Source organism: Manis pentadactyla, chromosome 3 (genome assembly GCF_030020395.1).
Source record: "Manis pentadactyla isolate mManPen7 chromosome 3, mManPen7.hap1, whole genome shotgun sequence".
Lineage (NCBI taxonomy): Eukaryota > Metazoa > Chordata > Mammalia > Pholidota > Manidae > Manis > Manis pentadactyla.
Window position 1 is genome coordinate 178,214,704 of NC_080021.1, and position 15,245 is coordinate 178,229,948.

The 15,245-nt window shown below is 39.9% G+C and overlaps 1 long non-coding RNA gene across 1 annotated transcript in view; it reads right to left on the reverse strand.

The window, feature by feature from the left end:
* Nucleotides 1–12,238, reverse strand: part of LOC130682999 (uncharacterized) — a 30,087-nt gene extending 17,849 nt beyond the window's left edge. Inside the window, exon 1 of the long non-coding RNA XR_008996538.1 lies at nucleotides 10,944–12,238. This is a non-coding gene — a long non-coding RNA (uncharacterized LOC130682999). The remainder of the gene's footprint in view (nucleotides 1–10,943) is intronic.
* Nucleotides 12,239–15,245: the final 3,007 nt, after the last annotated feature.

Sequence of the window (15,245 nt, forward strand, 5' to 3'; positions counted from 1 at the left end):
TCCTGCATTTATTTTTATTCCTTAATTTAGGAGATTACATCTCAGCTCCAAAACCATTTTTAATAATAAGATATGCAATTTTTAACTGTAGATATTTTTAAAAGAATAAGCATGATTAAGATTGATTCATGTAGTCTTAGATACACTCAAATAATGGATTATTCTGTATAGCACATTTGATTCATGTCTGATAGTAAGCTTGTTTATTTTAGCTTCATCCATACATACAGAAATTTACTCCTTTGTTTGCTTAAAAACCAAAACTACTTAAGTAATAGAAGTGAATATACACTCAACAATGGTAGGTAACACATACCAATTACCCAGTTTACAAACTGTATGCCTTCACAGGGAATAACTAGGATATAGCAAATTAACACTATAAAACAAAGAGCGTATGGTGTTCATGGACTAAAGGCTCTTTCAAAAGTAGAGTGCCAGACAAAGAAAAACTGAAGGAACAAAACAGCAGCAGAATCACAGAACCCAAGAATGGACTAATGGTTACCAAAGGGAAAGGGACTGGACAGGAGGGGTGGAAAGGGAGAGATAAGGGCAGGGAGAAAGAAAGGGGGCCTCATGATTAGCATGTACAATGTGGGGGGGGGCATAGGGAGAGCTGTGCAACACAGAGAAGACAAGTAGTGAGTCTACAGCATCTTACTATGCTGATGGACAGTGACTGTAATGGGGTTTGTGGGGAGGGACTTAGTGAAGGGGGGAGTCTAGTAACCATAATGTTCTTCATGTAATTGTAGATTAATGATAATAAAATGAATTTTTAAAAAAGGAGAGTGCCAGGGATAATAATTAAATAAATGAAAACAAAAGAAAAACGTAAAGAGGGCAGTAGAAAACTTTTGGAGGTGGTGATGATAAGTTTAATGCATAGATTGTAGTGATGGTTTCGCAGGTGTATACTGACCTTCAAACTCATCATGTTGCATACATTAATATGCATGGCCTTTTGTGTGTAAATTATACAATGAAAAAGTGGTTTTAAAAAACAAACAAAAGAATTAAGTAAATGGAAGACACTGAAGGGAAAAGACAAAATCCAGATAAGCACATGAAAGGAATGGAAGGGATGCTTTCCTTTTTTAGCAGAGTTATGTATATACTGGTCCTCAAGTCAGAAACTGATTCTCCCTTTCAGGTGCCACCTTATTTGTATTTTTCATCTGAGAGTAAGAGAGGCAAAGGTTTGTTACAGACCTTTTACCAGCACTCTTCATTTAATACTTGAATGCAATTTTTGTGCTCCCTGCATTTGTGAACACATGTATTCTAGATGTTGGTAAAAATTTAAGCAAAACAACATAATGGAGCCAGCCACTGCTTTGACAGTTTCAGAATGGAGAGCAAAAGGATTCAAAGTCTGGCAATGTGTTGGAGGGCTTTAACATGCTGATTGTTTAGTATTTGCCAAATAAGAGTATAATGTTGAACAGAAAACACTTACTGTAAAATGATAATAATCCATGATAGAAGTGTCAAAAAATGAAAAAAAAAGAGACGTAGCTAATGGTTACCATGGGGGAAGGGCTGGGGGAGTGGAAAGGGTGAGGGGGATAAAGAGGCACAAAAATCTCAATCATAATTTATTTTTTAAATTTTTTTATTGAAGGGTAGTTGACACACAGTATTACATTACGTTAGTTTCAGGTGTACAACACAGTGATTCAACATCTATATACATGACAATTCTAGGTAGAAGCTATCACCATACCAAGCTGTTACAATATCTTGACTATATTCCTTATGCTATACATTACATCCCGGTTACTTATTATTTTACCATTGGAAGTGTGTACTTTTTTTTTTTTTTTTTTGTGAGGGCATCTCTCATATTTATTGATCAAATGGTTATTAACAACAATAAAATTCTGTATAGGGGAGTCAATGCTCAATGCACAATCATTAATCCACACCAAGCCTAATTTTCGTCGGTCTCCAATCTTCTGAGGCATAACAAACAAGTTCTTACATAGAGAACAAATTCTTACATAGTGAATAAGTTCTTACATGGTGAACAGTACAAGGGCAGCCATCACAGAAACCTTTGGTTTTGCTCATGCATTATGAACTATAAACAGTCAGTTCAAATATGAATACTCATTTGATTTTTATACTTGATTTATATGTGGATACCACATTTCTCCCTTTATTATTATTATTTTTAATAAAATGCTGAAGTGGTAGGTAGATACAAGATAAAGGTAGAAAACAGAGTTTAGTGTTGTAAGAGAGCAAATGTAGATGATCAGGTGTGTGCCTGTAGACTATGTGTTAATCCAAGCTAGACAAGGGCAATTAAAACATCCACGTATGCAGAAGATTTCTCTCAGAACGGGGGGGGGGGGGTGAGGTTCCAAGCCTCACCTCTGTTGATCCCCAATTTCTCACCTGATGACCCCCCTGCGACTGTGCCTGTCTTAGGTTGTTCCTCCCTTGAGGAATCTTACCCGTCTCTGGCTAACCAGTCATCTTCCGGGGCCATACAGGGAAATGTAAAGATGGTAAGTGAGAGAGAAGCCTTATGGTTTGAAATGGTTAGCTTTTTATTTCTTTGCATATTTATGCCCTGTAGCTTTTATGCCCAGCATTTGTCTTGAGGTATCTTTACCACTTGGAAGAATTATGATACTCAGTAAATTTGATATGAGGCACAAATTCTATTTAAGGGTTGTAATTAGGAAGGAAGAAGAAAAGCTATAGAAGTAGCAGGCGGAAGAAAACATGGGAAGATTGATTATTTCTTTGACATATCTTCTTGTAGAGTAACTTCAGCATGTATAGGTTTTAAGCTACTACTTAAATTGCGCACACACATTAACATAATAGGAGTATAGTTACATAACCAAAGCATACCTGTAATTACCAGACATCTCCAGTGAAACCAAGAAAACCAGTTAGGCACCTTAGGCATTTGTGAAAACTTATCTATGATATGGTGGATATTGTCCAACTGAACTTGAACAGTCTGAGAGAAATCACACAAATTAAAACAACCCATTCCTGGGGACTGTTCACATCCCTTATGTTCTTTTAACAGCAAATAGTCTGTAGATGTAAGATTTTGGAGCACTACAATTTGCACTTCTCCTAATTCTTGGTTGAGTTCCAACAGTATAGATCCAGTCAAATTTGTTGTTTTACTGTATGCACAGGCCAGCTTAGATATCTCCTTCCTCATTCCCAAGGCAAGTCCAGGAACTGGTGGGATGAGTGCATCTACAGCTGTAGCAGTGCGTGGATCTTTGTTGGGGTTTTTGATGATCATCTTCTGGCATGAGTCTTCCAGAGAGTGCTGATGTTGTAAGTTCTTTTTCATATCGTATCTTAGTTCATTTTCGGGGTAGCCCAATTAGGCTTTGATCCTCTGTATAAACACAAACAGACCCTTTGCCTACACTTTTATATGCCCTTTATACTCTTGTGTAGAACTCACTGGAGGTTACCACACAGGAACTGCCCTCTTTTTTTCTTTGGTATCACTAATCTACACTTACATGACGAATATTATGTTTACTAGGCTCTCCCCTATACCAGGTCCCCCCTATAAACCCCTTTACAGTCACTGTCCATCAGCATAGCAAAATGTTGTAGAATCACTACTTTCCTTCTCTGTGTTGTACAACCCTCCCTTTTCTCCTACTCCCCCATGCATGCTAATCTTAATACCCCCTATTTCTCCCCCCCTTATCCCTCCCTACCCACCCATCCTCCCCAGTCCCTTTCCCTTTGATACCTGTTAGTCCATTCTTGAGTTCTGTGATTCTGCTGCTGTTTTGTTCCTTCAGTTTTTCCTTTGTTCTTATATTCCACAGATAAGTGAAATCATTTGGTATTTCTCTTTCTCCGCTGGGCTTGTTTCACTGAGCATAATACCCTCCAGCTCCATCCATGTTGCTGCAAATGGTTGGATTTGCCCTTTTCTTATGGCTGAGTAGTACTCCATTGTGTATATGTACCACATCTTCTTTATCCATTCATCTATCGATGGACATTTAGGTTGCTTCCAATTCTTGGCTATTGTAAATAGTGCTGCGATAAACATAGGGGTGCACTGATCTTTCTCATACTTGATTGCTGCATTCTTAGGGTAAATTCCTAGGAGTGCAATTCCTGGGTCAAATGGTAGGTCTGTTTTGAGCATTTTGATGTACCTCCATACTGCTTTCCACAATGGTTGAACTAACTTACATTCCCACCAGCAGTGTAGGAGGGTTCCCCTTTCTCCACAGCCTCGCCAACATTTGTTGTTGTTTGTCTTTTGGATGGCAGCCATCCTTACTGGTGTGAGGTGATATCTCATTGTAGTTTTAATTTGCATTTCTCTGATAATTAGCGATATGGAGCATCTTTTCATGTGTCTGTTGGCCATCTGTATTTCTTTTTGGAGAACTGTCTGTTCAGTTCCTCTGCCCATTTTTTAATTGGGTTATCTGTTTTTTGTTTGTTGAGGAGTGTGAGCTCTTTATATATTCTGGACGTCAAGCCTTTCTCGGATGTGTCATTTTCAAATATATTCTCCCATACTGTAGGGTTCCTTTTTGTTCTATTGATGGTGTCTTTTGCTGTACAGAAGCTTTTCAGCTTAATATAGTCCCACTTATTCATTTTTGCTGTTGTTTTCCTTGCCCAGGGAGATATGTTCAAGAAGAGGTCACTCATGTTTATGTCTAAGAGGTTTTTGCCTATGTTTCCTTCCAAGAGTTTAATGGTTTCATGACTTACATTCAGGTCTTTGATCCATTTTGAGTTTACTTTTGTATATGGGGTTAGACAATGGTCCAGTTTCATCCTCCTACATGTAGCTGTCCAGTTTTGCCAGCGCCATCTGTTGAAGAGACTGTCATTTCACCATTGTATGTCCATGGCTCCTTTATCAAATATTAATTGACCATATATGTCTGGTTTAATGTCTGGATTCTCTAGTCTGTTCCATTGGTCAGTGGCTCTGCTCTTGTGCCAGTACCAAATTGTTTTGATTGCTGTGGCTTTATAGTAGAGCTTGAAGTTGGGGAGTGAGATCCCCCCTACTTTATTCTTCTTTCTCAGGATTGCTTTGGCTATTCGGGGTCTTTGGTGTTTCCATATGAATTTTTGAATTATTTGTTCCAGTTCATTGAAGAATGTTGCTGGTAGTTTCATAGGGATTGCATCAAATCTGTATATTGCTTTGGGCAGGATGGCCATTTTGACGATATTAATTCTTCCTAGCCACGAGCATGGGATGAGTTTCCATCTGTTAGTGTCCCCTTTATTTTCTCTTAAGAGTGACTTGTAGTTTTCAGAGTATAAGTCTTTCACTTCCTTGGTTAGGTTTATTCCTAGGTATTTTATTTTTTTTGATGCAATTGTGAATGGAGTTGTTGTCCTGATTTCTCTTTCTGTTGGTTCATTGTTAGTGTATAGGAAAGCCACAGATTTCTGTGTGTTGATTTTGTATCCTGCAACTTTGCTGTATTCCGATATCAGTTCTAGTAGTTTTGGGGTGGAGTCTTTAGGGTTTTTTATGTACAGTATCATGTCATCTGCAAATAGTGACAGTTTAACTTCTTCTTTACCGATCTGTATTCCTTGTATTTCTTTGTTTTGTCTGATTGCCGTGGCTAGGACCTCCAGTATTACGTTAAATAACAGTGGAGAGAGTGGGCATCCCTGTCTATTTCCCGATCTCAGAGGAAATGCTTTCAGCTTCTCGCTGTTCAATATAATGTTGGCTGTGGGTTTATCACAGATGGCCTTTCTTATGTTGAGGTACTTGCCCTCTATTCCCATTTTGCTGAGAGATTTTATATGAATGGATGTTGAACTTTGTTAAATGCTTTTTCAGCATCTATGGAGATGATCATGTGGTTTTTGTCTTTCTTTTTGTTGATGTGGTGGATGATGTTGATGGACTTTCGAATGTTGTACCATCCTTGCATCCCTGGGATGAATCCCACTTGGTCATGGTGTATGATCCTTTTGATGTATTTTTGAATTCGGTTTGCTAATATTTTGTTGAGTATTTTTGCATCTACGTTCATCAGGGATATTGGTCTGTAGTTTTCTTTTTTGCTGGGGTCTTTGCCTGGTTTTGGTATTAGGGTGATGTTAGCTTCATAGAATGAGTTTGGGAGTATCCCCTCCTCCTCTATTTTTTGGAAAACTTTAAGGACAATGTGTATTATGTCTTCCCTGTATGTCTGATAAAATTCCGAGGTAAATCCATCTGGCCTGGGGGTTTTGTTCTTTGGTAGTTTTTGATTACCGCTTCAATTTTGTTGCTGGTAATTGGTCTGTTTAGATTTTCTGTTTCTTTCTGGGTCATTCGTGGAAGGTTGTATTTTTCTAGGAAGTTGTCCATTTCTCCTAGGTTTCTCAGCTTGTTAGCATATAGGTTTTCATAGTATTCTCTAATAATTCTTTGTATTTCTGTGGGGTCCGTCATGCTTTTTCCTTTCTAGTTTCTGATACTGTTGATTTGTGTTGACTCTCTTTTCTTCTTAATAAGTCTTGCTAGAGGCTTATCTATTTTGTTTATTTTCTTGAAGAACCAGCTCTAGGTTTCATTGATTTTTGCTATTGTTTTATTCTTCTCAATTTTATTTATTTCTTCTCTGATCTTTATTATGTCCCTCCTTCTGCTGACCTTAGGCCTCATTTGTTCTTCTTTTTCCAATTTCGTTAATTGTGACATTAGACCATTCATTTGGGATTGTTCTTCCTTCTTTATATATGCCTGGATTGCTATATACTTTACTCTTAAGACTGCTTTTGCTGCTTCCCACAGAAGTTGGGGCTTAGTGTTGTTGTTGTTATTTGTTTCCATATATTGCTAGATCTCCATTTTGATTTGTTCATTGATCCATTGATTATTAAGGAGCGTGTTGTTAAGCCTCCTTGTGTTTGTGAGCCTCTTTGCTTTCTTTGTACAGTTTATTTCTAGTTTTATGCCTTTGTGGTCTGAAAAGTTGGTTCATAGGATTTCAATCTTTTGGAATTTTCTGAGGCTCTTTTTGTGGCCTAGTATGTGGTCTATTCTGGAGAATGTTCCATGTGCACTTGAGAAGAATGTATATCCTGTTGCTTTTGGATGTAGAGTTCTATAGATGTCTATTAGGTCCATCTGCTCTACTGTGTTGTTTAGTGCTTCCGTGTCCTTACTTATTTTCTCCCCAGTGGATCTATCCTTTGCGGTGAGTGGTGTGTTGAAGTCTCCTAGAATGAATGCATTGCAGTCTGTTTCCCCCTTTAGTTCTGTTAGTATTTGTTTCACATATGCTGGTGCTCCTGTGTTGGGTGCATATATATTTAGAATGGTTATATCCTCTTGTTGGACTGAGCCCTTTATCATTATGTCGTGTCCTTCTTTATCTCTTGTTACTTTCTTTGTTTTGAAGTCTATTTTGTCTGATATTAGTACTGCAACCCCTGCTTTCTTCTTGCTGTTGTTTGCTTGAAATATGTTTTTCCATCCCTTGACTTTTAGTCTGTACATGTCTTTGGGTTTGAGGTGAGTTTCTTGTAAGCAGCATATAGATGGGTCTTGCTTTTTTATCCATTCTATTACTCTATGTCTTTTGATTGGTGCATTCAGCCCATTAACATTTAGGGTGACTATTGAAAGATATGTACTTATTGCCATTGCAGGCTTTAAATTTGTGGTTACCAAAGGTTCAAGGTTAGCCTCTTTAGTATCGTACTGCCTAACTTAGCTCGCTTATTGAGCTGTTATATACACTGTCTGGAGATTCTTTTCTTCTCTCCCTTCTTATTCCTCCTCCTCCATTCTTCATATGTTGGGTGTTTTGTGCTGTGCTCTTTCTAGGAGTGCTCCCATCTAGAGCAGTCCCTGTAAGATGTTCTGTAGAGGTGGTTTGTGGGAAGCAAATTCCCTCAGCTTTTGTTTGTCTGGGAATTGTTTAATCCCACCGTCATATTTGAATGATAGTCGTGCTGGATACAGTATCCTTGGTTCAAGGCCCTTCTGTTTCATTGTATTAAATATATCATGCCATTCTCTTCTGGCCTGTAGGGTTTCTGTCGAGAAGTCTGATGTTAGCCTGATGGGTTTTCCTTTATAGGTGACCTTTTTCTCTCTAGCTGCCTTTAAAACTCTTTCTTTGTCCTTGATCTTTGCCATTTTAGTTATTATGTGTCTTGGTGTTGTCCTCCTTGGATCCTTTCTGTTGGGGGTTCTGTGTATTTCCGTGGTCTGTTCGATTATTTCCTCCCCAGTTTGGGGAAGTTTTCAGCAATTATTTCTTCTAAGATACTTTCCATCTCTTTTCCTCTCTCTTCTTCTTCTGGAACCCCTATAATACGGATATTGTTCCTTTTGGATTGGTCACACAGTTCTCTTAACATTGTTTCATTCCTGGAGATCCTTTTGTCTCTCTCTATGTCAGCTTCTATGCGTTCCTGTTCTCTGGTTTCAATTCCATCAATGGCCTCTTGCATCCTATCCATTCTGCTTATAAACCCTTCCAGAGTTTGTTTCATTTCTGCGATCTCCTTTCTGGCATCTGTGATCTCCCTCCGGACTTCATCCCATTTCTCTTGCGTATTTCTCTGCATCTCTGTCAGCATGTTTATGATTCTTATTTTGAATTCTTTTTTAGGAAGACTGGTTAGGTCTGTCTCCTTCTCTGGTGTCTCTGTGATCTTTGTCTGCCTGTAGTTTTGCCTTTTCATGGTGATAGGAATAGTTTGCAGAGCTGGGACGAGTGACGGCTGGAAGAACTTCCCTTCTTGTTGGTTTGTGGCCCTCCTCTCCTGGGAGAACAGCGACCTCTAGTGGCTTGTGCTGCGCAGCTGCGCGCAGACAGGGTTTCTGCTTCCTGCCGGGCTGCTATGGAGTTTATCTCCGCTGTTGCTGTGGGTGTGGCCTGGTTCGGCCTCTGCTCCAACGTGGTGGAGTGACGTTGGAGGGGGAGTGGCCTGGAGGCTATTTATGTCCGTAAGGAGCCTCCCTGCTCCCTGCAGCCCAGGGGTTAGGGTGCCCAGAGATCCCCAGATTCCCTTCCTCTGGATTAAGTGTCCCGCCCTGCCCCTTTAGGACTTCCGAAAAGCACCCGCCAAAACAAAACGACCACAAAAAAAAAAAAAAAAAAAAAAAAATTTTTCTAATTAAAAAAAAAAAAAAATGGCTGCTCATTTTTCTTTATTCTCCGGCGCCAGCCTCAGGCATTTGCTCACCGGTCTTGCTGCCCTGTTTCCCTAGTATTGGGGGCCCTATCCCTTTAAGACTTCCAAAAAGCACTCGCCAAAACAAAACAGCAGAAAACAAAAAAAACAAAAAACAAACAAACAAAAAAACAGTTGCTCGCTTTTTTTGGTGTCCTCCGGCGCCAGGCCACCAGTGCCTGCTCACTGTTCTTGCTGCCCTGTTTCCCTAGTATTGGGGGCCCTATCCCTTTAAGACTTCCAAAAAGCGCTCGCCAAAACAAAACAGCAAAAAAAAAAAAAATTGGTCGCTCGCTTTTCTTATGTCCTCTGTCGCCCAGCCTCCAGTGCCTGCTCACTGTTCTTGCTGCCCTGTTTTTCTAGTATCCAGGGCCCTGCACTCTGGCCCGGATGGCTGGGGCTGGGTGTTCGGCAGCCCTGGGCTCCGTCTCCCTCCCGCTCTGCCTATTCTTCTCCCGCCAGGAGTTGGGGGGATGGGCGCTCGGCTCCCACCAGGCCGGGGCTTGTATCTTACCCCCTTCGTGAGGCGCTGGGTTCTCTCAGGTGCGGATGTGGTCTGGATATTGTCCTGTGTCCTCTGGTCTTTATTCTAGGAAGGGTTGTCTTTGTTATATTTTCATAGATATATGTGGTTTTGGGAGGAGATTTCCGCTGCTCTACTCATGCTGCCATCTTCCGCCCCGGGCTCTATCGCCTGCCTCAATCATAATTTAAGTTGGTCCTAGGGATGGTAGTACAGCATGGAGAATATAGCCAATGATTCTGTAACATCTTCCTGTGTTGACAGACAGTAACTGCCCTGGTTGGGATGAAGACTTAATAACATGGGTAGCTGTTGAACCACTGTGCTGTATATCTGAAACTAACAGAAGACTGTATATTAACGATATTTCAATTTTGAAAAATGTAAAGGAAAATAGTAGTTTCTACAGTCATTCCTACTGATTGTTGACTAAACTTAGCATAGAGATTGGGGGGGAAAACTAGGCTCAGCAACTAAGTAGCCATGTGATCTACAAACACTGAAGAGCTTCCCTTTCATTATATACAAGGTAAGAGTGTTAAACAGGGCGATTTCTTAGGTCCTCTTTTAGCCAAAAAGTACTATGATTGACCCTGTGAGCCACAATATTCCTGCCTCCATGGAGCACAGATTCTTATGTATGAGTTTCTGACTTTCAAGTATGCTTAACTGACAGATCACTGGCTAGCCTAATAAACACTGAACCTTCTAGGTCTGGCTACCCGTGAGAAACACTGATCAAATAGCATTTACAGGGATCCTTAAATTAGCTATTTGTAGAAACTCAAGGCAGACGCAACATCCTCCTCCCAATTTTACTTCTATTCCTTATATGACTTGTTCAAAACCAAAGGAAGCAGGATGCTCTTCTCTCTCATGTATGGCAGTTCACCAGCACACTGCTCCTCACATACACATTACCTATACTCACTCCATACACATCACAGACTTATTAAAAGAGTAATAAAATCATATGGTCAAAGAACAAATGCCACAGAGTGCAGTTTACTGGAGTGCCAATTTTAAAACCCTTAAATCCTTTAAAAGTTAAATAAGAAAGAGAATCATTTACTATGCCCAAAGAGGTATACCTAGGAATAAGTAGGAAAGACTAGGAGTGTAAGGAAAGACTACAGGGATTCTTAGTAATACCTAATACAAAAAGGTTAGGACAGTCAAGCAAACCAGGATGTGGAAGATCGGACTTTGCCTAATGACCTAAAGGGAAGGCCACACATACCTTATTATTTCCTGGAACCAGAGAGAAAGGAGAACTGTTCTGCCTTTCTTAATTTCTGGACAATTCTGGCGATCTCACATCCTGGACATCTCTTTGCTCTGTTTGGTGGTACTTCTTGTATTATGTGCGGCCCTGAAGAGATGCCTCCAACACCGTATCTAAAATAAGAGAAGGAATGTATTCCAGGGAGACAGGAAAGTGCCCCGCCCCCCTGCTCTGTCGTGGCTCCCTCACTGTACCGAGGGATCCAGTATGACGGAACAAGACTCACTAGAACCTAGTGCTTTCATGGCCTTCCACGTTAACACTCTTAAAAAAGAAAAACCTCACTTAAAGTACTGTAAGCTCAAAGAGTACAGAGGCATAAAGAACAGATGTGTGTCTCAGGTGTGCATTACCTTCTGTGACCTGTAAAGGCATCAATATAACAGTCATGCTTGATCCACTTGAACTTAACCTTTGAACTAGATATTGAGGCACCTTTACTCAATTCTCAACTGTTCAATACAGCTTATTCTTGGACATCTAATATTTTCAAAAGTATTCAGGCAATTCCTAGGTCTCTACCAAGGTTGAGAGGACAAGAAAAAGGAAAGACAGGAAGCAAAGGAATCGAGGGAAATTGACTGACGTTAACACTGGGTGCAGCACTCTAGGCAGAAGAGGTTGGGATTAGCAGGGATCCACTTACATGTATCCAACAGTATGCTAAGCTTGACCCCAAATTAAAACGGACCCCACTTACAAAATATTCTTTCTCAAAAATTGAACCACAAATCTTATTTATTAAGCTCTTAACTAGTTAAAACAAATATAGTAGATATACAGAAACAAGTTAAATGACACTTTGAGGAAACAATCAACTTCAGAGTGGGGAACATTCTATAGGACCTCTGATATGGTTTCTCCAAAAAATCATGCCATTAAAAACGTGTGTGCGTACTGTTCAGAATGAATGAAATTTATATGAGGTAACAACCAGCTGCGATTTGCGGGCCATATTTGGATCCTAACTTGCACAAACCAAATGTAAAAGGTCACTCTTGTGATAATCAGGGAAATTTAAACAGAGACTAACTATTAGGTGACATCAGGGACAACTCCTTGTCAGTTACAGAAGTCCTTGAAGTACTTACAAATGAAATGATACGAGAGTTGAAATTTTCTTTAATGTTCTCAAGAAAAAAGTGGGAAAGTGACTGAAACAAGATGGACAAAATGTTGGTTATTGTTGAAGCTGAGTGATAGGTAGATGCAGGTCCCTTCTCATCTCCTGTGACTATTTCAGAAGTTCCACAATAAAAGAGGTTTTAAAGTCCAACTTATTACTATTAATCTAAAAAGGTACATAAATATCGTTATTGCAACATAATTTATCACAGCACAGAATTGAAATGATCTGAATGTTTTGCAGTAGGGAAAACAATTTTAAACTATGATAAAGCATTCTGATGAAAATTATGCAGCCATGAAAATGACTATATGGAAGACAGCAACAAAGAAAATGCTTGTGAAATTATTATTTTTAGAATAAGGACTCTATCCCTAATATGATCATAACTCTTTAAAATATATGTGAATATAAACAGAGTAGAAGAGGATATAAGAAAAAATAAAATAGCAAGTTGATGTGTCATAAAGTGTGGTGAAACGTTTTTCTTCGTGGGGATATAATATTGCTTCTGAAACACATAAAAAGCTGCCATGAACAAAACAACCAAAAAAATCAATATGGTCCTGCATATGCTGAAATGTGTCATAATGCAATGAAAATAATATTGGCTTTAGAGTTGAACAATCTGCAAATTATTTAAACAATCAGTTTCTTCATTTCTACAGTTAATATAAAGTATCTACTCTTCAGGGATACTGAAAGGATTAGAGATGTAGACAAGCACCTATCACAATACTTGGCATGAAGTAAACATTCTATAAACAGTACTTATTCCTATTGTCATATTAAAAGTGGGAAACTTCTCACAAAAGAGACAAAAGGGAGGTGGGCTGATGGTGAAGTGGCTGTAGACTTTTATGGTAATACGTCTTTTGCAGAAAAGAAGAAGATAGGGCAAAATAAACTGAGGCCTTAAAATCTTTTCTGGGCCAGGTGGAGGGAAGGGCTAGCTGGAGAGGGACTAAGGCTTGTATGGGGGGGCTGGTGCAATGAAGCAAAGGTAGGCAGTGGAGAGGTGAATAAGGCCACCCTAAAGGAGAATGGGGGAGACAAATAATACGACTCTATGTTCAAACTATCCTGTAGCTTCAAGGCAAAGCTTAAGTTCTAGAGGAAGGAGAAAAAGAGCACAAAAGGAAGAAACTAGAAGGAAGTACCTAGAGGACTCCAAATCTGAATGGGGTGCAAGACACACTCAGGTACCTCTACATGGGCATAGAGAGATGGGGCTTCATGATAGTGACAGACAATTCCTCACTGGGACTGTTAAGATGGATGACAGAGCTTTGGGGTTCAAATGAATTCATGCAGCAGTATCTCATCCTGTCTCTCCAATCTACAAGATGAGAACATTAAGACCTGAAAGGGGAACGTTCCAGGTACATGGCAAGGTTCTACGGCAAAGCTATTCAAGAACTCTGGCTAACAAACCCTGAGACCAGTGCATTACTGTACCTCCTTATGCCATCCTCCAAGATAATTTGTCCCATTACAATCACCAAGTCAATTGTATTTATCAATATTTATAAATACATGTAGCTCTCCACGTCTTTGAGCAAACAATAAAATAGAAACATTTACTCTTTTCTCTAACATCTTTCACACTAAAAGCTCCCTACTAACCTCAAATTATTGGTTGCATGTAACAAGAGTGTAGGGAACATTGGTTCAGCAAATGCTCCATCAGCACCTACTATGTGCCAGGCTTATAAAATGAATGGCATGGACTCCGGTGTCAAGGAACTGACCACCCAGTGAAGAAGACCGGTGTACCTACAAAATAAGCAGGTTCCTGCAAGTGAACTTCATAATGTTCAACATGCTGTGGAATTGAGAACAGAGCTCATTAGACGTGAGGCAAGAAAGAAGGAAAAGAAAATGTTGCTGACAGTGATGCTGCGTGAAACCCTGGGGAAGAATAGTTGGTCAGCAGACAGGGACAAGTAGGTGGCCCGTTCCAATACGTGCCTGGCACGATAGCTTAGCGAGAGGTGGTGCAAGACTGAAACTGTGGAAATTACCAGAAAACACAGTAAGTATATAGAGGAATGGGAGTTCGGTAGCGCTGTAGAGAGCAAAATCAGTCAGGCAAACAGCCAGCAGAGTCAAGACAAAAGTAAAAACCAATCTCTCTTAACTTGTAAGGAAAGATTTTTAGAGAGAAGAAATGCATTGCTTGTCTCTGAGCTCTAACTATAATCAGGTGATTCAAAGTGAGTCATCACCGGCTGAAGTGTAAGAAGACTCCAAGAACAGAACTAATTCTGGTCATGGACAGATTTCAGCAGCTGCTACCAAACCTACTTTTCAGGGTGTTAGTGGTGGGGTGAGCCTTCCTGGCAAAAGTTGCTTTTACCCCCCCTTTTTTTCTGGAATCATGCCTCCTTTTTTCTTCTGGCTTTTTCTTCTATGGTATTTAGACTAGAAATTGCAATGGAAAAACACTTGGTCTCTGTGGTGTGAGCTCTCTGGTACTGCAGACCTCCAACAAATGGCCATTCAAAACCACCCCTGGTGAGGCCCTGATTGACAGAAGCAGAGCCTCTGTTTTGACAGAATGACCTAGTCTAGGGACATATTTTTACTAGAGGGAACTATCAATATATCTTCAAATCCAAAGTCAGATCCAAGGAAAATTTTATGAGACCTGCAAAGTCCACTGTGTACCACACAGGAAGGCACTTATGAACATGGGTCTCTCAGAAGCAGAAAAAGAACGAGAAACCAAACAAGGCTGTGTACCTCCTTAGTGGTGGGTACCACCGTAAGCACTTTATATGTGTTGTTTGGTGCTTTTCTTTCCTTATTTCACCCCAAGTATCTCACAGTCGTCTCTACACATTATACCATTTCCACTGAGGAGGAATGTGGAGATGATTAGCACAAGGAGACTGCCAGGGCTAGAATGAGGGAACACCTATTTCTTCAAACTCCTGGGCTACATATTCTTTATAAGAGTCCCCACTATTTTTCAGATGACAGGGCATTTAAGGATACACACTGACATGATAATTAATATTTCTTAAAATACATAGTAGGCATAAAGAATACTAAACACTCCATGAGTTTTGCCTTGTACTAGTACATCCTGCTGTTGCAAAATCAGTATATTTTCTGGAACTGGTTGC